This window comes from Artemia sp. Qi Xiang Cuo, chromosome 8 (genome assembly GCF_049724085.1).
Source record: "Artemia sp. Qi Xiang Cuo chromosome 8, ASM4972408v1, whole genome shotgun sequence".
NCBI lineage: Eukaryota > Metazoa > Arthropoda > Branchiopoda > Anostraca > Artemiidae > Artemia > Artemia sp. Qi Xiang Cuo.
In genome coordinates, this window is record NC_142801.1 from 10,033,722 (window position 1) to 10,058,322 (window position 24,601).

General features: G+C 37.0%; 1 protein-coding gene across 2 annotated transcripts in view; it reads right to left on the reverse strand.

Moving 5' to 3' along the window:
• Nucleotides 1-24,601, reverse strand: part of Seipin (lipid droplet biogenesis associated protein seipin) — a 54,211-nt gene that overhangs the window by 20,904 nt on the left and 8,706 nt on the right. The window contains exon 2 of one of the 2 annotated variants that reach the window (XM_089093202.1): nucleotides 95-199. The exons of the other annotated variant lie outside the window; for it this stretch is intronic. The gene's annotated coding sequence lies outside the window, so the exon portion shown is untranslated. The remainder of the gene's footprint in view (nucleotides 1-94; nucleotides 200-24,601) is intronic. 2 annotated transcript variants of the gene reach the window in all.

The window sequence follows — 24,601 nt, forward strand, 5'->3', positions numbered from 1 at the left end:
TTTTAATTTTAATTTATAATTTATACTTTAATTTATATTTTAATTTATTTTTATTTATTTAAGTATTAGTTTAATTAAATTTATTTTAACTTACATGAAAATTGTAAAATTCTTAAATTTCAATACAGGCTGTAAGTCCTATAGGCCCTAGTGTTATTGAGCTGAATCACTGGCACAGTTTTGATGTATCCATGGACTACTGAAAAAAAATAAATGTTTTTACTTTTATAACTTTAATAAATCAAATAATATTAGTAGAATGCTAATAATGAATTCTACTACTTTACGTTCCTTCCTTTGCTATTTGGGGCCTTTACGTTCCTTCCTGTGCTATTTGAGGCCTTTACGTCCTTCCTGTGCTATTTGGGATTGCATAATATGTTATGAAGGACGGGTTTCTGACATAATTCATGTAGGTCAGATTTCTACTTCATAATATATATATGGCCTACATGCCTTTTAGGGTAAGTACATTATCCGTGTCAAAAAAAAAACCGGTGTGTCTTGACTAGGTGTTAATATATTCAGTTTTTTTTAAGTATAAAATCGAGTCTCAAATTGGAATTTTCTACAGTTTGGGTACTTCATTCGTTCTATTGATATATATATTTTACGATCATTTACATTGGTAGAGATATGGAATATTCTAAGCGACTTCTGGTGAGTAAAATTTTTTTATATTATAATAAAAAAGAAATCCATTTTTTGTCTCGTCATTAAGTTAATGAAGAATTTCCTTTACCTTCCTTACTTACACTTTTTTCATCGTGCTGTTAACTCTTTTAAAAAGCTTCCTATGTTAATTAAACAGTCCATGTTTAACTTACATAACGAACTTCTATATTTATATGTTTTATCACGTGTATTAAGAAGTTTACCCATAGTCAATACCTCGCTCTTAACGCTAAAGTTCAAATTTTGTTAGAATCACAAACTCTTGAATCACAAAGGCCAGTTAATTAGAATAGATACCTCTTTTGAAAGTGCTAAAAAAAAAAAACTTTAGCGTAAAGGTTCAGGTATTGCCTAGAGGGCGAACCACTTCATATAGTTAATAATTTTTTGGTTTAGGTTATGTCTAGGAATCTTCTTTCTTTTTCTGTGATTTTTTTAAGCATTTAGTAATTTAGGTATATAAGTCTTAATATCTTTGCATATAAAATTGAAAAAAGATCTATAACTGTCAACTTTTTGTATTTTGTACTATGGAATTGAAAGGCCCAGTGCCCTCCATTAATATTCTGAACAAGTAAGAATTGAGCTTGCTAATTAAATTTTGCCATTTTTACAACTTTTGGGAGTTTGGTACTGTGGTATTGAAGGGGCAGTGCCCTCTCGTAAGCTAAATAGTTTGAAAACTGAAAATAATTTTTATTTTTATTTTAGGATGCTATTGATCAGCCATCACAACAAAAGCGTACTAAGTTGGATGAATCCCAGGACAACATTGAGACAGGGATAATCGAATCATTAAATTCCATCAGGCCAACTGTAATTCGTTTCGCTCCTCATTCTGAAGAAAAGAAGGAATCTAGCGAGCTAGCTGTGATTTTTGACGTAAGTGTAAATAGATATTCTGAAAATATTTTAATAATTTGTTAAATAGATTCCTTCTACACTTGAGGTGAATAATGCTATTTTGCGATTGAGTTGTAAAAATATGCGACACGATATAACCGGATTAGCATGTATATTTGGGATAATGAGATGCAGGAGCCTTCTGGCTGTAACAATTTTATGTTTAAAAACCCGTCAGCTTCATCTATGCTTGAGATATCTAGATTATTTGATTTTATTCTTGTTCTTTTTTTGTTTAATGGAGTTTTCCACTTTTCTTTGAAAAACTTATTTTGTAGAAAAAGTGTTTTTAATTAATTCTTTATAAACGACGTTTGAAAAACAAGGATGGTTCAATTAGAACAATAAGTAACTTTTTTTGAATATTCGTCTTCGACATTCAACCGATTTTTAATGTTTAAATTTTTGTGTTAACAAAGTTAGCTAATTAGCTCCTCTTTCTAAAGTTCAACACGGCACAACTGACAAAAAGGCATACAGGGTACATGTCTGCGAAACGAAACACGTCCAAAAAAGTGAAATTATATTAATACTAATGAAACATAACAAAACATTATGATAATATAAAATTGTATAAACAAAATTATGGAAAGCAGGCCGCGTAGAACAAATTATATTAAATACCTAACCCCTAACTATTTCTATATATATCCAATAGACAATTAATATATACATGCATCGTAGTTTTTCTCACTCAGAACAAGCAAATCATAACCGAACCCACAAAGGGGAAATCGGACTCTGTCAGATCGTACACAGTGTAATTCTAGAGTGTGTTTTTTTTAACAGACAAGCTCTGGGTAATGTCTGGAGAACTTCATAATTTTTGAAAGAACCCAAAGAAAAATTTTATAAGGCAGTGAAGGCTAATTAAATAATAACAGTTGTTTAAACATTCGTCATCGGGGGTATTTACCTAAGCTTTAATTCATAAATCGTTTGTAAATTTCTAAAGCTTTTTCTTTGAAAAGTAAATAATTGTGTCCTTCGGAACTGGTACTTTAATCGTTGATATGGAGGGAGAAAAAAGTTCTTCTTCTTACAATGATTTATTTAGTCCAGGTTTACTGCTATCAGCACTTCAATCAAATCCATCACCAAGCGCAATAGGAAAATTCAGATTGTCGAGAAAAGGGAGAAACTTATACCAACACCACCACCAACATCCAATGTTTGGGATTCATGCCCATTAACCGAGGCTGAAGAGCAATGCTTCATAGAACATACTGCCTCGGTTGAACGATGGTCGGGTTTTATTGAGACATAGAATCAGGAGCACTAGAGGTGGATCCCTATTTTGTATTTTGATTCTGAACATTATATTTTTTCGAATAAAAACATTAGTTTTATATATCATTCTCTTGTTCTAACTTATCATCTTAGAATAAGACTTCATTTTCATGACTAAACACTAAATATTTTTAACATGTTCGGTTGTCATTATGAAACACATATGCCTATGTGACTTTGTTTATTTTAATTTTTCAGGTTGTGGGACAATGGTTATGGAAAAATGACATAGTTTATTAACTTTACAAAAATAATAGAAATTTCACATAAAAAATAAGCCCTTTTTTCTATAGATTAATGAAATAGCAGTGCCATTGGATCATGAACCATCAGCATTTACTGGACCTGAACCAATTCTAGCACCACCAATGGAGTTTAGAGACGAACCTTCATTAGTTCTAGACAATATGGAATGGCATAGTGGTTTTCTTAATGATTGTTTTGGGAACATGACCAGCGTAGATGATTTAACTTGTGACATTGAGATGGTGGAGGACTCGGAATGGGTAGATAGATTCATGCGTGAGCATTTAGGCGATGTTACTAGTGTATCTGAACCGGGTCCTCATATAGAAATTACGTCACAGGACAATACAGGCTGGCTCGATCAGCTGTCCCCAAACACACTGGAAGACATGCTAACTAGCCTAGGGGATTTCATGCCATCTACAACCATTGCAATTGAACAGACGGGGAGTGGTGTTATTGACAATTCTATGGCACCCCCCCACCATTCCGCTTAATGATACACCTAGTGCTAGTAATAGTAGTAGTAATACGGCAACAACAATGCAAATTGTTGGACCTAATTTTTCCGGGGACATTTTTGACGATGACTTTATAATTAGTGAATTGAATCCTGTACAAACAGGCGCAAGACATGAAAATAGTGTCACGTCTCCGGAACTACGTGAATTTTATTTGTTGGAATTAGCTCTGGGTCACTTACAAACACATAGGGTAGATTTTAAACCCCCCCAAGGAAAACCTGGTTGACGGGGGTGTTATTTTAACAGACTCTGTAAATGTTCTTCATACCTAATCGATCGAATTCAAGCACTTATTGAGATTCAGATTCAGAAATGGGGAGGTCAGGGAGGGATTAAAGCATCAGTAAATCAAAAAGTTTACTTACGAAAGGGGACATCTGGGGATATTTTTTATTTTAGTTTTAAAACTGGCCGCCAGACTTTTTACCATGGTCTAAACGAATGTGGCAACAACTTATTCAACCGTGTAAACAAACTAAAATCGATTTTTGGCATACTTAACGAGAGGAGGCGCGGGTCAAACATTTTATGCATTGAAAACAAGGATCTGAATCTCAGTAGATTTTAAAATAACTTTATTTTATGGGGGGCGGGTAATCTAAAAATAAAATGCCACCCAGATTTGTCGGCTACCAAAGGGGTTCAGAGTTTCTATTTGGACACGGGGCTGCAATGCTTTAAATATGCATTTTTAGCAGCAGCCCATAAAACATTATATAAATATTCAACAATGAAAAATCTCGACAGCCTTGCTCGTAACGGTGGAGAAAATTTCCCTAAAGTAAATTTTCAATGTTTAGAGGGAAAGTATCTGGTGTCTCTAAAAGAAAAAAACGTTTTTGGAAAAACAAATTAAAATCACGGGCTAGGGGTGGTTGTTCTTCAGTAGCAAACGAAATTTTTAAATGGGGGAAGGAAACCGAATAGAAATGGGGTTTTATGTTAAGTTGAGACACCGTCGGTAGATAATGTTAAAAATTGGGTTTGGGTTATTTATGAGCCTCCTAAAGATGTAAATTCCTATGGTCATTTTTTCCCTGTTACGGCAGTAAGCCGGCTCTTATCCCATAGCAAGAACAAAGGGGAATGTCACTATTGCCCCATATGCCTTTTCTAATTTAGATATGAGCGAACATTCACGGATCACATGAGATATTGTAAAATTCATGGCAATCAAAGAATAGAAATGCCGGCAGAAGGCAAAGATACTTTACAATTTAAAAACATCCAAAATTCCCTGCTACAGGTTGATAAAGTATCTTTAGATTGTGAATCAAAACTGGTGGAGGTATCGGACCCATCAAGGCCAAATATAGTCAAGGAACACAAACTAGTTGCGTGTTCCTATGCGCATGCCCGTTGCGATTCTAATAATAAAATGCAGCTGGAAGAGTTTTTTTGGCTATGGATGAGGAGGGTAGCAATTTCACGATTGCGTCACATCAACTACCCAATGTCATTATCAGATAAGGAGCAACTGGCACTAGAAAAGGGGACAATTTGTTGGGTTTGTAGGGGCGATCTTGCCCCAAAAGACGCTGTCCAGGATCATAATCATCTTATTGACCCCAATTCAACGGGAAAAAGTAACTTTCGGGGGTGGGCTCACAATTCATGTAATTTAAAAATTAAACAGCAACTTATTCTTCCAGTTTTTATACATAATTCTAACTACGATCTGAAGTATGTGCTACCAGCAATGACACATCTTCAAAGAAATGGAACAGTGGATGATGCATGGGTGAAAGACAGCTTTTCCCAAAAAATAATTGCTAAATCATCGAAAAAACTTCTTGTCTTGTAATTTATGTGGGGACTTGTTGAAGACGATATTGAGCACACATATAAATTTCGCTTTTTAGGTTCCTACTGTTATTTCCCAAAATCATTGAGCGAACTAATTGAGGTACAGAAAAACGATGACGGCTCCAACGCTTTCCCCCTTCTCAAGCAAAAGTTTTCAAATGATTTATATGACTTGTTGACGGTCAAGGGCATATATCCTTATGATTATTATTTTTCCTTGTCGAGATTTGCCGAGAAAGCATGTCACTTGATCGAATCGTTTTACGACAGTCTTTACGGTTGTAAGGGCACCCCCGAAGAATACAGTTTTGCTAAGAAAATTTGGGTAGAGGGACTATGTAAAAATGGGTTTGACTACTGCAAGCTGTATTTGTCGAGTGATGTGTTAACTTTGTTAGACATTATGTGTAAAAATACGGACAAAATCTTTGGGGAATTTAATCTTGCTTTGGGGTTTTATTTTTCATCTCCTCATCTGGTGATGGACCTTATCCTAAAAATTAGCGGGGAAAAAATTGGGCTAATCACTGGTATTGATCAGCACCTGTTCATCGAAAGGTCAGTGAGGGGTGGATTTGTTTTTCACGGGGATCGTATCTTGGAAACTGATCCAACTGGAGGGAAGACGGGGACAAAATTGGATGCAGTTTTCCTTGATATGAATTTTCTCTACCCCTCGGCCATGTCCCATTATGCGCTACCTTGCGATGACTATAAATGGCTCAATGACCCTCAAGCTCCCCATTTCCTCAAAATTGACAGTGTTGAGGAGAATGGACCGGTTGGATGGTTTTTTGAAATTGATGGGGAGATACCAATTGAGCTTCACGATTCAGTAAAGGATTTTGTTTTTCCGTGCATCAATAGACCTGTGACTAGGGACTCTTTGAGCCCTCGCAATAGGCGTTTAGTCGAGGTGGACGGATTGCATTGGTCACCTTCAAAACAAAAAATTATTGCTGACCTTGTGCCAAAAAAAAATATTGTTGTACATAATGTGACTTTAAAATGGATGTGCAACAACGGTTTCAACGTCACAAAGGTTCATAGAGCCCTCCAGTTTAGCCAAATACCCTATCTGAAAACGTTTGTTGACACTTTTGTCAAGAAACGTTCTGAAGCGCAAACGAGCGCCGAAAAAGAAATTTATAAGCTCATTTTGAATTCGGCTTTCGGTAAAATGTGTGAGAGTGTTCACAATAGGAATCGTTGTGACTTTGTGACCGATCCCGAAGAATGTGCTCGAATTATTGCCGATCCAAATTACACTTTCTTTACAATCATTGGTCTGGACAAGGTACTATTGAATAGAAAAAAAAGAAGCATTATCCTGGATAAAAATATTCCTGCAGGCAGTGCGATCTTGGAGATCTCTAAAAAGCTCATGTTGGAATTCTACAACAATGTGGCTAGGGTACAGTGGTCGGAGAAGGGGCAAGTAGAGGTATGCTACGGGGACACAGATTCTTTACTGCTAAAAGTAAAAACCCCAAATCTAATTGATGATTTGGCGCACGGTGAAATTATCAGCTCACGGATGCACTACACCAATTGGAATGGGATATACCCGGAGCTAGTGAAACGTTGGGCGCCAAATCAGATTATATTTTTTAAATCAGAAACGGGAAGCGACATGATTTCCTGTGGTATGTTTGTAAGTCCGAAGGTGTACTTTATACAGACACACGACGAGGAAATCAAGAAACGTTACAAAGGAGTACCCACGCACTATGGGGATAAGAATTTCGACATGGACATCTATAGGAATTGTATTGTTCAAAATACAATTCCACGAGCCAAATTGCTGGCAATGCGTTCTCAGAACTACAGGAACTTTACTGTAAATGTAGAAGAAATTGCCATGAGTACCAATTCTGACAAGGTCTATGTTTGTCAAGACGGTGTGAATACCCTCCCCCTTGGGCACTATTTAACTTCAGACCGGGCCGAATGTGTTATCTAAGGGAAAGTCTCGGTTTGAATAAAGTCCAATAAATTTTTCCCAAAACCTTTGGGGGGGGGGGGGGCTCGCGACGTTTGGGGGGGGGGGGGCTCGCGGCCTGGGGGGGGGCCGCCAGCGGGGGGCGCACCGCCACTACCAAAGTTATCTTTTTTTTACTTAGAGCAGATTTTTTTTGTAAATATACATGTAGCATTGAAAAGAAAAAAAGTGATGTTATTTTAAGTGCTTTTTCTAGTTCTTTTTTTTATAAATAAATTTAAAAAGTTTATTTTTCTTTGTTTTCTGTAAAGTGCTGTTTATGATGCAATACATGCGATTCTTTATTGATTTTGTTCTTGAACAGAGTAGTAATTGGGAAAATTATTTAGTCATTAGACAACTATAGTCTACAGTTAGTTGTTCAGGTGAACTATTGAAGGGAAAATGTATCAATTTAAAACACCATTCAGAACGTTTCTGTGTGGGCCGTCAATGTCAGGCAAAACAAAACTCTCAACTAAAATAATTAAAAATTGTGATAAAATGTTTGTGGAAAAGCCGAAAAAAATCTACTATTGTTACAGTATTTGGCAGGAGTCATTCTATAAAATAAAAGCAATTGCCCCGATGGGATTGGTGCGGATAAAATTCATACAGGCACTTGATGTTATCAGAATTATTGAAGAAAATTCATGGCTGATTATTGCTAACTGGGCTGAATCTATTGAACAATGGTCCTAGAAAATGCTGCAATCATTCACCATTTTCTGTCATCATGAGCAGATTTCTGTTACTCTAATTCTACACATTCTATTTTATCATAGCTAATGTATGTAACCACTAGTATTGGAATGCACCTATTGTACAATCTACAGAGTTGCTCATGATTCTAGCTTCTTAATAACTGTTAATAAACAAATGCATCCAGGCGCCCCTAAATTTCTGCTCTCAGCAATCAATCAGGCAACTAATAAACCCTACGGCTATATCCTATTGGATCTTAAAATACACCCGAGGATCTGCGTGAAGTCACAGATATTTTCGACAATGAAATTACAGTATAACTCCCCGTGAACACTAAAAAGACCTATTAGTCGCTATCATGACACTGAAGAAACTACATGAATATAGACATCTATTTTCAGTTCTAAGCACTTCAAAACCCTCGCTTAGGAAAGCCATACTCAAACATGGTATTGACAATGATTTCATTAATCTAATATCTGACCTTTGTTTAAATTTGACCGAGGATAATGTTCAACTGCCAGAAGTAGTTAAGCAACAGGCCAAGCAGCATCGTTCCATTGTACGTACATTGGCCTCTAAAAAGAAAGGAAAGAATTTTAAAAAGAAACGACTTCTTCAGGCGGGCGGTAGCTTTTTCACACTTTTACTGCCAATAATTGCAGGACTTGTAAAGAGTTTTCTCTAGAGAATGGCAAAACCCTATAAATTGACTCCAATAGAACTCGCTCTCTCACCCGTGGAACACTTTGAGAACAATTTGAGTAAATTCAGTAACAATGAGAATATTGAGGATGATAAAAAAACTGATTTTACATCAAGGTGCACTTCGCCGAGTGGACAAACATAAGCCCTATCGCTCGAAAGCTAATGCTATTGATCAAAAAAAAAAAACATCTCCTCAAGATTCTGCTGCTGCTGCTGTTGAAACACAATTAAAGACGGAGTATCTGTATTCATTTTTGTCTAAAATTGTAAATATACGCCCCAAATCATTTGGTGAACAACGAAAACGACTCCTAACCTATCTCATGGAAAGTGGTCAAGATCATATTCAAGTTGATAGCAATGGGAAAGGGATTATAATTCAGGGCAAGAGTTATAATATACTTGACTTAATCTATGACATGGTTACAAATCTTAAAGGACTATTATCATTTGACGCTCATCTATACAACGTTCTAAATACATTAAAATTACCCAAAAGCCTTATTAGCAATAGACAAATTCTAAAAAAAATTAAATGAACATGCATCAACAACATCAACAACAACACCATTAAAATATGAAGAGGAAGAAGAAGAAGAAGAAGATTTTAAATCAATCTTGGAAAATACTAGCACACCTAGTGGAAAAAACTTGACAATGGTGGCAAGGAAAAAACGAAAACGTATCATGTCACCATCACCAACCACAACTAGTATACAAAAGGGTAGCGGACGTTACACAACGTGTTTACGTTCAAAATAGTTGAAGTTCTGAAAGGTGTTTATGAAAATATTGGTGAAGCGGGGAGTTTAAGTTCCCCCAAAACTCTTTCCATGGTCACTGGTGTTCACACTAAAAGTGTAAAAGACTATCTACAAAACCAATCTAGTTAAACTCTGAAAAAATATTATTGACTTCGTGCTGATCAAACTAGAGGAGAAAAAGCGTTTTTCCAATTTTATATGATTCAAGCAGATCTCTTGACTCTAGATGAGATGCAACGACGTCGCAATACACCCTAACAGTATATTCTACTTGCAATCAGTGTTTTTAGTCGCTCTGCATATGCAGTTCCATTGCGATCAAAGAGAGGCGTTGAACTTGCTCAGGCCACTGAAAGTATTCTCGAACAGGATTTATATAAAAAAAATTCAAACGGATCGCGGTAGTGAATTCGTTAATTCCCATGTTGCAAAAGTACTAGTGAAACATAGTTCACTGCTCTATCATAGTCATAGTCCTATAAAGGCTGCATTGGCCGAACGATTGATAACAACTATTCGACTTTTAATTTCAAGATATTGCACATTGAAAAATACACCGGCTTTTATTCAGGATTTAGATAAAATCATGTCGATTTATAATAAACGAATTCATTGATTATTGTCGAACTCATCACCACTAGAAGTTCATCACTCTGAATATTATACAATTCAATCTTGTCTTAAACAGTGTTGCAATGAATTAATTGCCAAGAAGAAGAAAAATTATTTCAATGTTGGTAATAATGTTTGAATTAATAGAACAACTAACGCTTTTGAAAAGGGGAATTACTTGCGGTCCACAGAACTTTTTAAAGTGGCAAAAATCCTAGACACCAAACCTAAAACCTATCGTTTGCGCAATACCAAAGATGAAGAGAGTCTAGGCGGCTTTTATGATAATAACCTACAACAAGAAACACTAATGAAATCTATTAAATTAACAAGATATTAAAGACTTGTACTCGCAAGGGCAGGAAAGAGTTAATTGTTCGAGGGCTAGGATACAACTCTGAGCTTGATTCTTGGATCAGCATTGAAGAAATTAACAATGCTCAATGATTTCTATGTAACATTTATGTCCAATTTTTCAGACCCTCTCTACAACAACTTGAATACGACAAGTGATGTTTGAAAGAAACTGTCCCCCGCCATAAAATTTGACGGTGCGTATGAAGTGGCTCTTGTCGAATGTATTCTCAAAAATACCTATGACCTCCTGAAAAAGGATCGAGTGTATGATATAAAAGTTGTAACCTTCGATTGGATACTCTTTGTTGACTATGAATGGGTTGAGGCACCTAAATCCAGCGACTATACAGATGCTAAACTGAAATATATTGAATATGTTGTTATGATAGATTTGTGTCGCACAATCAAAAGAAAAATCTCATATCGTAGGAATGGTACATTCCATTTTAATTATTCATTGGAACATGATAGGATTTACATTACCTCACCTGTTGATACTGAAATAATTATTTTCAATGACAATCTGAGAGACGTTCTTGGCTTTAAACAGAATCTGATCAATGAGAAAAATGCTGTCACTGTTTACGGGATGAATCAAGTAATTTTTGCTGATTATCCACCTGGTTTCGCCTCGGACTCTTGCATATTTCTCTATGCATCCTTTGTGGAAACATCGAGAGTTGGTAATTCAAATGTCCCCTTCCTACGTGTTCTTGATCGAAAAACAACTCATGAACTTGTTCATCACTATAATATAAAGCATCTTCAGAATCTTTCTGTAAACACTTCTTATTTGGAACTCTGTCAGTTAACATTTAGAAGTGAATTAGGCGATCTTCTAGCAATAACAAAAGACATGAATGTGACTAAATGTCTTTTTTGACCTTTCGTCCGCTACAGCACCACCATCTAAAATGAAAAATATAAAATATTCTATTTATGTGTCGCGATATTGATTGTTATGTTGATGCTTTGAGTCCATATCAAATATGCAATGGATTGGACTACTACAGGGGTCGAGCTACTATGTCTGGCTATGGTCTTGGTAGCTGGTTTACTAGACTATTTCGTTCTGCACTACCCCTTGCCAGAAAATATCTTATACCTGCTGCATCAAATTTTTCTGTCTCAACACTACAGGACTGGGGGTCGGGCAAGAATTTCAAGGAGAGTGTTAAGGAAAATATTAGATCTTCAGCAAGAGCCGTTGGTGAGCAATTAAAATCTCGGCAAAATGGGGAGGGATTGAAAATGATGCGTGCGCGTCATACACTAATCAGTCTTCACCCAGGCGGGAAGCGAAGGACATCAACAAGGACTTTGAGGAATAAAACAAGGAAGACCAATAAGCAGAAGAAGAAAAAAAGAAAAAGATTGTTAGATCAAAGAAGGATTTCTTCTCTTAAGATGACTTATCTCCCCGACAAGGAATCATATCCATCAATCAGTTCCTCATTGAAAATATTCAATGCTGAAAATGTTGATGTCAGTGTCAAGTATGGCTACTATGAAATATTTCATCCCCAACAACCCCTCTCGGAAAATATACACTTTCAAATATTTTCCAATGAAGACTATTTCATTGATTTGTCATCAACATTTATTGATTTAAATGTTGTGGTGAAGAAAAAGTCAGATAATACAACTCCAACACTGCTGCCGATGGTCTCTCCTACGAAAACTGTATTCTACACAATCTGTTCAAACAAATTAATGTATTCATTAATGGGACATTGGTGAGCACTAGTAATAATTTATAAGAATATGGAAGCTACATATAACCGATGATGATGATACAAAACGCGTAAAGGGAGTTGAAATGACAATCATTGGGCTATGAATATCGATCAGTCGTTGATACTGACGGAGAGTTGACTAATGCAGTGACGAAGGAGTATCATCTGTTTCGAAAATTAAATCATGAGATACTCAGCATATTCCTATGGCTACCCCCCAATGTCAAGATTGACATAAAGTTACAGGTGGCCCCATCGAATTTCGTTTTGAGAAAAACACTTCCTGCAGCACCCGATGCAAATGTCATTATCACATCGGCAATTCTGCACGTCCGAAAACAACAGGTTATGAGCTCTGTTGCATTGGCAGTGGAAAAGCTAAGAGCTAATGGTAACATCATTAAACTTATTGTCTCCAATACGATCACTAATAAACGTCGCAGTGCCATCGGCTCATGTAGCTATAGCGATTCATCATTTATCAATGGATAAATCCCTTCAAAATTGGCTTTGGCCTTTATGAAGAGTGCCAGTGCCTTCGGATCCTGGACTGAATTGCCCAACGATTTTAATTTTTTTTTGTCTATCTAGCCTTGTGTTCAAAGTGAAAAGTATTCAACTGTACACTCTATCATTTGACAAAAAATCCTATAGAACTCTGTACGAGTTCACCCTGCAATCCCTAGATCATGACTCTCAACTATTTGAAAATGGAATAACCGATTCAATGTTTTAAATAAATCATGGGGTTATTGTTTTGGACTTGTCGGGGACTCAGGATCTGAGCATAGTACGAACAGGGAATGTACGTTTAGAGTGTACATTTGCCGATGCTCTGACTGAGAGTATCACGCTAATATCACTGATTCAATTTGAAACCTATTGGGAAATCACACCCGACGGCAGTGTTCTACTAGACCTAGCACCATGAACACAAACCAAATAATCAACGTATTTAGTATGATTCAATCGGGTTTAATTAAAACAAATGGAAATAAATAAAAATAATAAACTTCTCTATGCAAAAAAATGCACGTTGAGTCCCTTAAAAAAATAACGATTCCTCCTAATCACGCTTTACGACTCTTGCTTTACTCCTCAACACAACCACATCCCTCAACCATACAAATCACTATCTAAGAGATTCCCCCCGTCCTCCCCAAAAGCACAGCTACCTTAACCATACAAAAAAAAATAAATAAATAAACAAAAAAAAAAAAAAACCGAGATAATAATGATAATAAAAAAAAAATTCTCAATTATAAATAAACTCTATTTAATTAATATTCAATAAGATATTTTTTAAAATTATTTTTAAAAGACCCAAGAGAGCTCCTACATCTCAGTTCTTGTGGAAGCATGTTCCACACTTTCGCGAACGCCACATCCGGTGCAAAATCCGACCGTACTGTAGGTGTTTGTCTCACCAGAACGTTTGAGGCAGATCTCGTATTCCTAGGGTGATGTTCCGATACCAACTGGAATAGACTGTGGAATGCTGATGGAAGTAATCCGGAAAAAAATTTGGAAACGATAACTCAGCACGATAAATGATAAAGTGATTCACGGGAAAGAAAATCGTCCATATTTCCGATTATTTTCAGGGCATGTTTGTGGATTGAATCAAGCCTTTTCAGGTGGGATGTAAATGTTGACTGCCAAATTGACGCACAATACTGTAGATGAGGCTTGATAAGTCCATTATAAAGTAGACGAAGGGTTTTTTGAGGGAATGTGTTTACCTTCGGACTTCATTGAAAAAATTCCAAGTGTTAAGAATACCCTAATCATTGTTAATAGCAGTCCATCGACTTTGAGACCTGCCATTGGCTATGCATCTTTCAAACATCGAAGAATATTGAATTTTTTGATCCTCTTGACTTATCGTATAAACTTTACACTCCATACATCAGCAACTTTATTGAAAGCAGTGGGAAAACCATTATTCAAAATCAACGAAGAGTACAGGATTTAACGACTAAGACATGTGGCATTCATGCACTACTCTTTTTCATGTTCAGATGTCGTGGCTACACCTACAAGCAGTTTCTCGACATCTACGTTGACTTATCTCGATTGAACGACTTTCTATTGGAAAATAAACTTACAAGCGTATTTAATATTGATTTTAGTGCCCTACTAATAAAATGTTCTAAAAATGTATGTGAAATTGTTTATTAATAAATGATAAAAAAAATTATATACGTTATAAAACGACTTTTTGTTCTTTAGATTTCATCTTCTACTATTTATAGATTTTTGTTGACAACAACTAATGCAGGTCGATCATCTGAATTCACAGTGTACGGATCCTGCTGTACTGCAATGTCAGGGTCACATATTCTACTGTAGAGTGCAAGATCACTCTTGTCATATCTCTTTGTATAGTCAATGATACTATTCTCATTCATTCTATAGAATTCACATGTTTCAATTTGCTTATTTGAAGCAATTTCACAAACAGTGTCCTCAAGTGTCGAATCACATTCCGTCACAGCCAAATAAAAATCAGTGGGCTTATAATCGTAGTAGTCATTGTTTTCACAACGATGACGTATAAACCCTATTCTTTTGTTGTTCCAACAGTTGAATTGCTGACTCGCTTCCTTCTTCCAGAACAATCTAAGACCACGACGATACCAATCTCGTAGCAATAAACTAAAATCACGCTTAGTTTTCTTTCCAATTATACCAGGATATGTATTCTCCCACTGATTACATTTATCATAATGGCAATTGGAGCATAGGTGCCCTCTAGGATGAGAGTCACAAACCTCATCAAGACAGAAATTACAACCTTTAATTTGTACAGCATATCCATTAAGCAATTTACACGGGTTGCATAATCTACACTTTTCATCATACTCATCAATCATTGTGCAATTCTCACATGATGACCAGCTGCCCAGTGTGTACATACATAAGGGATATGTATGTAACATTTTTTCATGTGTTGACACTCCCACTGCCACAATGAAACTGAGCTAGAAACAACAAAAATGTGTCTGGAATAGTGAGAGAGGAGTAAATCATCCTTGAACGCCATCTTTCTCATGAAAAAAAAAGTTCTAAATTTCTAAACTAATGTTCAAAAGCATATCCACAATATCATTTTGCCGTGTCGTGATCAATATATCAATGAATTATGTAAATGCATTTGGACCACGATGTAGAAGCTTCATACAATAGTCTAATGATGGAGAATCAGTTTTCATTATATTAACAATCATTACCTGAGAAAATATCTTCCTTTGAGTAGACAGCTCAATAGAATTGTCTTGTAAAATAATACATTTTTCCATAAGAACTAAATTCCCCATGATTCGATCTTTCTCAAATCTATCCATTTTTTAGAGTCCTAACACTCTCACATCCAACTTCAGACTAACCAGAATTTTTTCTACTCTAAAAAATATACGCTAGTCTACTATAGAAAGAAAAATACCATTGATTTAGAAACAATTTTATTGAGCATAATTACAATAATAATATTCACTGATGCATTTTGTTCTCATCAATATATTTCGATAGCACATCTAATGCTGCCCGAAGTTTATTTATATGGACAATATTCACTTTTCCAGCAAAACATAGTTGCTCCTCCTGCTTAAATTTGCTTAATGATATCACGTATCTAGCAAACATATCATCCCATTCAAGGCATAGTCTACAGCCTCCGGTTATATCCACAGCCACACTGGGTACTCGTATATCATTGCTACTGCTGCTGCCGGCTCCATCATTAATCTCCAATAATGTAAATGCACCACTCATTTTCTCTACTAATATCCTCTCAAATAAACTATTCTCTCTGAATTCAATTCTCTTACTAATATGAATTGCAAAGAAAATAAGTCCTTTTATTCAAATCCCAATCACCAATCAAGTTATCGTATATGGAGCAACCTCCGCTCTCTGATTGGCTCCTATAAAAAACGGATGTTGACTCAAAACCAGTTTGATTGAGTAATATAATTTCGATCATACTCTCAAAACATGTTTGACCACATTATACCTCGCCAAATAACCAGTCTGGTAGTCTGCCTTGGAAAGGTGCCAAGGAACATAAAGTCCCCAAATAGCACAGGAAGGAACGTAAAGTAGTAGAATTCATTATTAGCATTCTACTAATATTAACAGTTTGATTACTAAATATCAGTATATATATATTTAACTGACAATGAACATTCATTTGTATTTTTTCATTTAAGTGCAAATTTTGTTCTGGCCTTGGGAAGGTATAGGGGTTTTTCGCCCAACTTATTTTAATTTCTGCTCGCTGTGAGTTTGATTCGTTTATTTATATCAGTTTCTGTTCATTTTGGGTTCATTTATTTCTTGATGTAGATTTATGGAAGTTTCCCGCCTGGTAGATTATTTTGTATTATTTTTACACATTTATGCTTTTATGGATTTCTTTACTTTCCTTTGAAAAACGTGTTTCTTGGAAAAAGTTTTTTAATTAATATCTGTTTGTTTTATATTGACATAGTCTTTTCAGGGAAAAAGAAAATAACACTTTAAATCTTTTCGTTTTTTAAGACTTTATAGTTTGGCCTGCTGTTTGCACGCTGGAGAAACATTTTCAGCAATTTTCAACAACATACACCCTTTTAAAAATCTGGACACAAACAATACCGTTCAATTTAGTTTCATACCTCCTCTAGTTGACCTGAAATGGAAACCTTGATACCATTCGCAAAAAAATCTGTTTACTTTCTTTGATAGCTTAAATACACTTACGCTATTTTGATTTGGTTAAATTTTAAGAGCAGAAGTAGCCTCAAAAGTTTGAACTTAATACCCTCAGTTGTTCTTGGGATACTGCTGAGATGCCTTATTGGAATTTAGCATTATCAGAGTGTATTTTGATTTAATCTTAAGGCAACATATAGCTTTTAAACATAATGGGTAAATGGCAGGGTGGGAGTGGAAGGGAGATTAGTTGCCCTCCAATCACTTTCGACTATCAAAAAGGGCATCAGCCCTTTCTATTTTCAATCGATTCAGCCCTTTTCGAAGTTCCCACGACATATCCTTCGATACGAACTGCCCTGGTCTAAACAACAACAACAACAAAAAATAATACATAATTCCCACATCGTTCTTTACTATAAAAATGTCAAGCCTTCCAATCACTTTCGCGTATTAAAAAAGTCACTAGACCTTTTGATTTCCAATCGAATGAGCCCTTTTGGAAACGATAACGCTTTCTATAAGCACCTTATATGCCCCCAGGGCATAAATTACAACCCTTACCCTAAGGTCCGTTAGGGTGATTGTAATCCTCTAAGACCGAATTTCAAGAACCTTTAACTTCGTTAAACAAATGGCTATTTGAAAATTTAGATTGGACGGCTTTGGGGGAATGGTGTGCGTGAGAGGGCTGGCAGTCACTCTCCAATCACTTTCAAGTATTAAAAAGGCACTAGCCCTTTCAATTTCCAATTGAATGAGCCCTTTCGAAATTTCTACGCTTTTAATAAAAACCTTAAATGCTCCCAGGATATAACTTATAACCCTTGCCCTGAAGACTACGGAGGCACTGTCCTGCTCCAAGGTATAATTTCCTGAACTTTGAACTGCGTGGAACAAAATGGATATCTAAAAATTTTTATTAGATGTGTTTGGGTAAATGGTGGGCGTGGAAGGGGTATTAGTTGCTTTCCAATCAGTTTCGACTATTAAAAAGGGTACTAGCCACTTCAATTTCCAATCGAATGAGCCCTTTTTGAAGTTTCTACGACAACGCGTTATATAAAAACCTTATATGCCCCCTGGGCATAATTTACAACCCTTGCCCTGAGGGCTGTGGGAGGGTTGTCATCCTCAAAGACCTAATTTCAAGAACTTAAAACTACGTTGAAAAAAATGGCTATCTCAAAGTTTTGATTAGATGTATTTGGGGAAAAGTGGGCGTGAGAGGCGGGTTAGTTGCCCTCTAATATCTTTTGCCTATTAAAATGGACTCTTGCCCTTTGAATTTCCATTTGTAAAATCTATTTTTGAAGTTTATACAGCAACGCCATCTATTAAAAGTCCTACTTGCCCCCAGGGCATAACTCACAATCTTTGCCATAAGGGTTGTGGGGGACTGTCCTCAAAACCATAATTTATATGTCGTAATAAACTATGCCGAGCAAAATGTCTATCTCAAATTTTTTACTGGGTGTGTTTTGGAAAATGGTGGACGTGGATGGGGTGTTAGTCACCTTCCAATCACTTTCAGCTATTAAAAAGTGGCACAAGCCACTTCAATTTCCAATTGAATAAGCCTTTTTCGAAGTTTCTACGACAACTTCTTCGATACGAAGTGCCCTGCTCTAAAGGAAAAAATTAATAAATAATACATTGTGCAAACATCGTTCTTATATGCCCCCAGGGCATAACTTAATAAGCTTGCTCTGATGGGTGTGGGGGAGTTTCCTCCTCTTTACTTAGTCCCCGTTTCATATCTCGATCCCGAATGCCCCCGTTCTTTACTTAGGCAGCGCGATCGCGCTGCATATGATTTATAAAACAACTTTCAATATAAGCCTTATACGCCTCAAGAATATAACTCAAAACCCTTGTACCGAGGGCTTTGAGGGGGCAACCATCCTAAAAGACCTAATATCCAGAACGTTCAACTAAGTTGTACAAAATGGATATTTCAAAATTTTGATTGGATTTTTTTGAAAATGGTGGGCGTGAGAGGAGCGTTAGTCGCTATCCAATCACTTTCAACTATTAAAAAGGCGCTAGCCCTTTCAATTTCCAATTGAATGAGCCCTTTTGAAGTTTCTACGACAACGCTTTCAATAAAAACTTTATATGCCCCCAGGGCATAACTTACAACCCTTGCACTGAGGGGTCTGAGGGGGTAATCATCCTAAAAGACCTGATTTCCATAACTTTCAACTACGATGAACAAAATGGATATCTCAAAATTTTGATTGGATGTGCTTGGAAAAATAGTGGGCGTGAGAGAAGTGTTAGTCGCTCTCCAATCACTTCCAACTATTAAAAAAGGCACTAGCCCTTTCACTTTCCGGTTGAATGAGCCCTGTTGAAGTTTCTACGCCAACGCTTTCAATAAAAACTTTATATGTCCCCAGGGCATAACTTACAACCCTTGCCCTGTCATGCCCTGGTTGTCATCCTTAGAGACCCAATTTCCAAAAATTTCAACAACGTTGAATAAAATGGCTATCTAAAAATTTTGATTGGATGTGTTTGGGGAAAAAGTGGGCATGAGAGGGGAGTTAATTGCCTTCAAATCCCTTTCGACCATTAAAAAGGGCACTAGCCCTTTGAATTTCAAATCGAATGAGCCCTTTTTCAAGTTTCTACGATAAAGATTTCAATAAAAACCTTATATGCCCTCAGGGCGTAACTTATAGTCCTTGCCCTGCGGGTTGTGGGGGAGTGTCCACCTCAAAAACATATTTTCTATGTGGAAATCAACTACGCTGAACAAAATGGCTATCTAAAAATTTTGATTGGATGTGTTTGGGGGAATGTTGGGCGTGGGGGGGGGCTGTTGCCCTCCAATCGCTTTCGACTATTAAAAAGGGCACTAGTCCTTTGAATTTCCAATTGAATGAGCTTTTTTGAAGTTTCTACGGCAACGTCTTCTATAAAAACCTTATATACCCCCAGGTCATAACTTAAAACCCTTGCCCTGAGGGCTGTGGAAGAGTGTCCTCCTCAAAAACATATTTTCTATCTGGGAATCAACTATGCTGAACAAAATTGATATTAAAATCTGTATAGGATGTGTTGGGGAAATGGTGGGTGTGTGAGAGAGGGTAGTTGCCTTCCAATACATTTCAACTATTAAAAAGGGCACAAGCTATCTCAATTTTCAATCGAGTGAGCCCTTTTTGATGTTTCTGCAACTCCGTGTTCTATAGAAACCTTATATTCCCTCCGAGACTAACTTACAGCCCTTACCCTGAGGGCTGTGGGAGGGTTGTCATCCTCAAAGACCTAATTTCAAGAACTTAAAACTACGTTGAAAAAAATGGCTATCTCAAAGTTTTGATTAGATGTATTTGGGGAAAAGGTGGGCGTGAGAGGCGGGTTAGTTGCCCTCTAATATCTTTCGACAATTAAAAAGGGCACTAGCCCTTTGAATTTCCAATCGAATGAGCCATTTTTGAAGTTTCTACAACAAACACCTTCTATAAAAAACCTTATATGCCCCCAGGGCATAACTTACAACCCTCGCCCTAAGGGCTGTGGGGGACTGTCCTCAAAACCATAATTTCTATCTGGAAATCAACTACGCTGAACAAAATGGCTATCCCAAAATGTTGATTGGATGTGTTTCGGGAAATGGTGGGCGTGGAAGGGGTGTTAGTCGCCTTCCAATCACTTTCAGCTATTAAAAAGTGGCACAAGCCACTCCAATTTCCAATTGAATAAGCCCTTTTCGAAGTTTCTACGACAACTTCTTCGATACGAAGTGTTTGGGGGAATGATGGGCGTGGGGGGGGGCCTGTTGCCCTCCAATCGCTTTCGACTATTAAAATGGGCACTAGCCCTTTGAATTTCCAATTGAATGAGCTTTTTTGAAGTTTCTACGACAACGTCTTCTATAAAAAACCTTATATACCCCCAGGGCATAACTTAAAACACTTGCTCTGAGGGCTGTGGAAAGAGTGTCCTCCTCAAAAACATATTTTCTAACTGGAAATCAACTACGCTGAACAACATAGCTATCTAAAAATTTTGATTGGATGTGTTTGGGGAAATGGTGGACGCAAGAGGGGCGTTAGTTGTTCTCCAGTTACTTTCAATTATTAAACAAGGCACTAGCCCTTTCAATTTCTAATCGAATGAGCCCTTTTGAAGTTTCTACGACAAAGCTTTGAATGAAAACCATATATGCCCCCAGGGCATAACTTACAACCCTTGCCCTGAAGGCGGGGGGGGGGGGTGTCATCCTCAAAAACCTAATTTCCAGAACTTTCAACTACGATGAACAAAATTGCTATTTCAAAATTTTGATTGGAGGTGTTTGGGGAAATGGTGGGAGTGAGAGGGAGGTTGGTTGCCCTCCAATCCCTTTCGACTATTACAAAGGGCAATAACCCTTTAAATTTTCAATTAAATGAACCCTTTTTGAAATTTTTATGACAACTCTTTCTATAGAAACCTTATATGCCCCAGGGCATAAATTACAACCCTTGCCCTGAGGGGTATGAGGGGGTTGTCATCCAAATTTGGATGTGCTTGGGGAAATGGTGGGTGTGAGAGGGGTGTTAGTTATCCTCCAATCACTTTCGACTACTAAAAAGGGCACAAGCCCTTCTTATTTCCAATCGAATGAGCCCATTTTGAAGTTTCTACAACATCACTATCTATAAAAACCTTATATGCCCCCAGGGCACAACTTACAACCCTTGCCCCGAGGGCTCTTAGGGGTTATCATCCTCAAAGATCTAATTTCTCAAACTTTTAACTAGGGTACGTTGAATAAAATGGCTATCTAAGAATTTAGATTGGATGAGTTTGGGGAAAAGATGGGCGTGAGAGGGGGGTTAGTTGCCCTCAAATAACTTTCGACTATTAAAAAGGGCACTATCCCTTTGAATTTCCAATCGAATGAGCCCTTTTTCAAGTTTTTACGACAAAGCTTTCAATAAAAATCTTATATGCCCCCAGGGCATAACTTACAACCCTTACTCTGAGGGCTGTGGGGGGGGGGAGGAATGCCATCCTCAAAGATCTAATTTACAGAACTTTCAATTACGTTGAACAAAATGGCTATCTCAAAATTTTGATTGGATGTGTTTGCTGAAAAGGTGGACGTGAGAGGGGGGTTAGTTGCCCTCCAATCACTTTCGAGTATTAAAAAGGGCATTACTCCATTCAATTTACGATTAAATAAGCCTTTTTGAAGTTTCTACGGCAACACCTTATATAAAATCCTTATTCGCCCCCAGGGCATAGCTTACAACCCTTGCCCTGAGGGCTGTGGGGGAGTGTCCTCCTCGAAACATAATTTCTATCTGGAAATCAACTACGCTGAACAAAAAAAGGGTATCTCAAAATTTTCTATTGCATGTGTTTGGGGAAATGGTGGGCGTGGAAGAGGTGTTAGTTGCCTTCCAATCACTTTCGACTATTAAAAAGAGGACAAGCCATTCCAGTTTCCAATCAAATGAGCCCTTTTCGAAGTTTCTACGACAACTCCTTCGATACGAAGTGTCCTGGTCTAAAGAAAAAAAAGTGATACATCGTGCCAACATCGTTCTTTACTTAGGCAGCGTGATTGAGCTGCCTATGATCATAACAGTCGAACTATTATTGCACACACACAGGCCTGTCTTCAGGAATTTCGTAACCGGGAAGGGGTGAAAATAATATACAAATAAAAAAAGGCATATCCCAGAAAAAATACAGTAAGATGAAAAAATGTTAAAACATATTTTTTAAATCAGATATCAGCTAGTGTTGACAGATAGAGGAGAAGCTGTCTGTGAACATGCATGTGTACAAGGGAGCAGCCGGGGTGGGCCTTTGGTTCCGGCCCCCCCCCATTCGAAATCTTAAATTTTTACCGAATTTTCTTCTAGTTATGAAATACACTTAGGGTACTTGTGTCTTATAGCTACCACACTCAAGTTCTGTCGAGAAGTGAAGTTTGGTTAATGCTAGTAAAATAAAAAAAAATATGACAAAAATATAATACTTCATCAACAAAATTATGAAAACTACAACAAAGAATTATGGAACGGGGCCGCCTAGAACGCATTATATTAAATACGTAGTTTAAACTAACCAAACTTCACCAAACCAAAATACCAACTAAATATTTCATTAAAATATAACTACAATGTAATTTCCCACCGAGCCGAAGCTAATATTGTCCGGTATGAAAACTATGAAAACCGGTTATTGTCCATGTTCACGATACAAGATCTTTAGTGTGGTGGCTATAAGACAAAAGTACCAAATTTAGTAATTACTTGTAACCCCCTCCCTCCTAAGAAAATTCCAGCATACGTGTCTGTCTGTGTAGCACGAATGTAGCAAACAAATGTAAATGAATGTAGTAAACAAATGTAAACGAAAAATGGGTGCTTGCTAAATATCCCGAAAACAATCAAGACGTTTCATCTGCGTGACCTGAGAAAAACTGGTTTGTCTTTGGCATTCGGTGACAATCATCTTAGCCTTAGCGAGAGGAACTACTCAGCAGGTATATTTTAACTAAATATTTAATATATAGAGGTGGATCGGTAACATAATGCTTTCTGGGTGGCCTGCTGTGCGTAATTTTCTTTTGTAGTTTCCATAATTTTGTTTATAAACTATTATACTTTAATTATATTTTGGTATATTTCATTATGATTAACCTAAATACACTTCTTGAGTGTTTTTGGGATATTTAACACGTACCAAAAAATGTCCAAGAAACAATTTAGAAAAATGTAAGTTTCATGAAAATGATCTACAAAATTGTAAAAGCTTCATTATTACCAAAGCGGTAGGGAAGAAAATCTTCCTCCCTCCGTGCATAACTGTGTCGGCCTATACTTATTTTATACCAAACAACAAAGGTTAAATGCACAATATCCTAGAACTAAGTGAACGAGCTACAATTATGCTAAAGCAAGGCCTTTAAACAGAACAGTTTGATGCCTAGTGTAATCAGTGGCGTCGTTTGGGGGGGGCAGTTTCCTCCCCCAATAATGTAGAGAAAAAACTATTATATAGCCCATACTGCTTAAATATCTGAATATGGACCCCTCTTGACCCCCCCCCCCCCCAATGAAAGTACTCTAGATTCACCCCTGAGTGTAATACGATACTAACAGGAAAAAAGAGCGTTTTTAGTGACGTTAAAAAGAGTGACGTTAAATCTGAATCGGTTCAAACTTGCCTTTAAACAGAAAGACATTAAAAGACATGCCACAAACTGAAATTATAGGCTGAAACCGCCTCCCCTTTCCCGATTCGGATGAAAAACCTATCACCAGAAGTCAAGGCCGTATCCAGGGGGGGGGGGGGGGTTACCCGGTTTGAACCCCCCCCCCCCCCCCAAAATTTTTGACCGACTCGAAAATAAGTCGAAAATAAGTAAAACCTAGGTAAAAATCAGTAAAATTAGTCGAAAACTGAGTCAAAAATTAGTAAACCCCCCCCCAAAAAAAAAAAATTCAAAAATTAGTAAAGCCCCCCCCCCCTGAACAAAAATCCTGGATACGGCCCTGCCGGAAGTAGAAATCCATAAGAGAGAGAATATTTTACCATAAATTCCTATTGCATCCGATACCCCAAGACTTACCAAGTAGGCCTAGT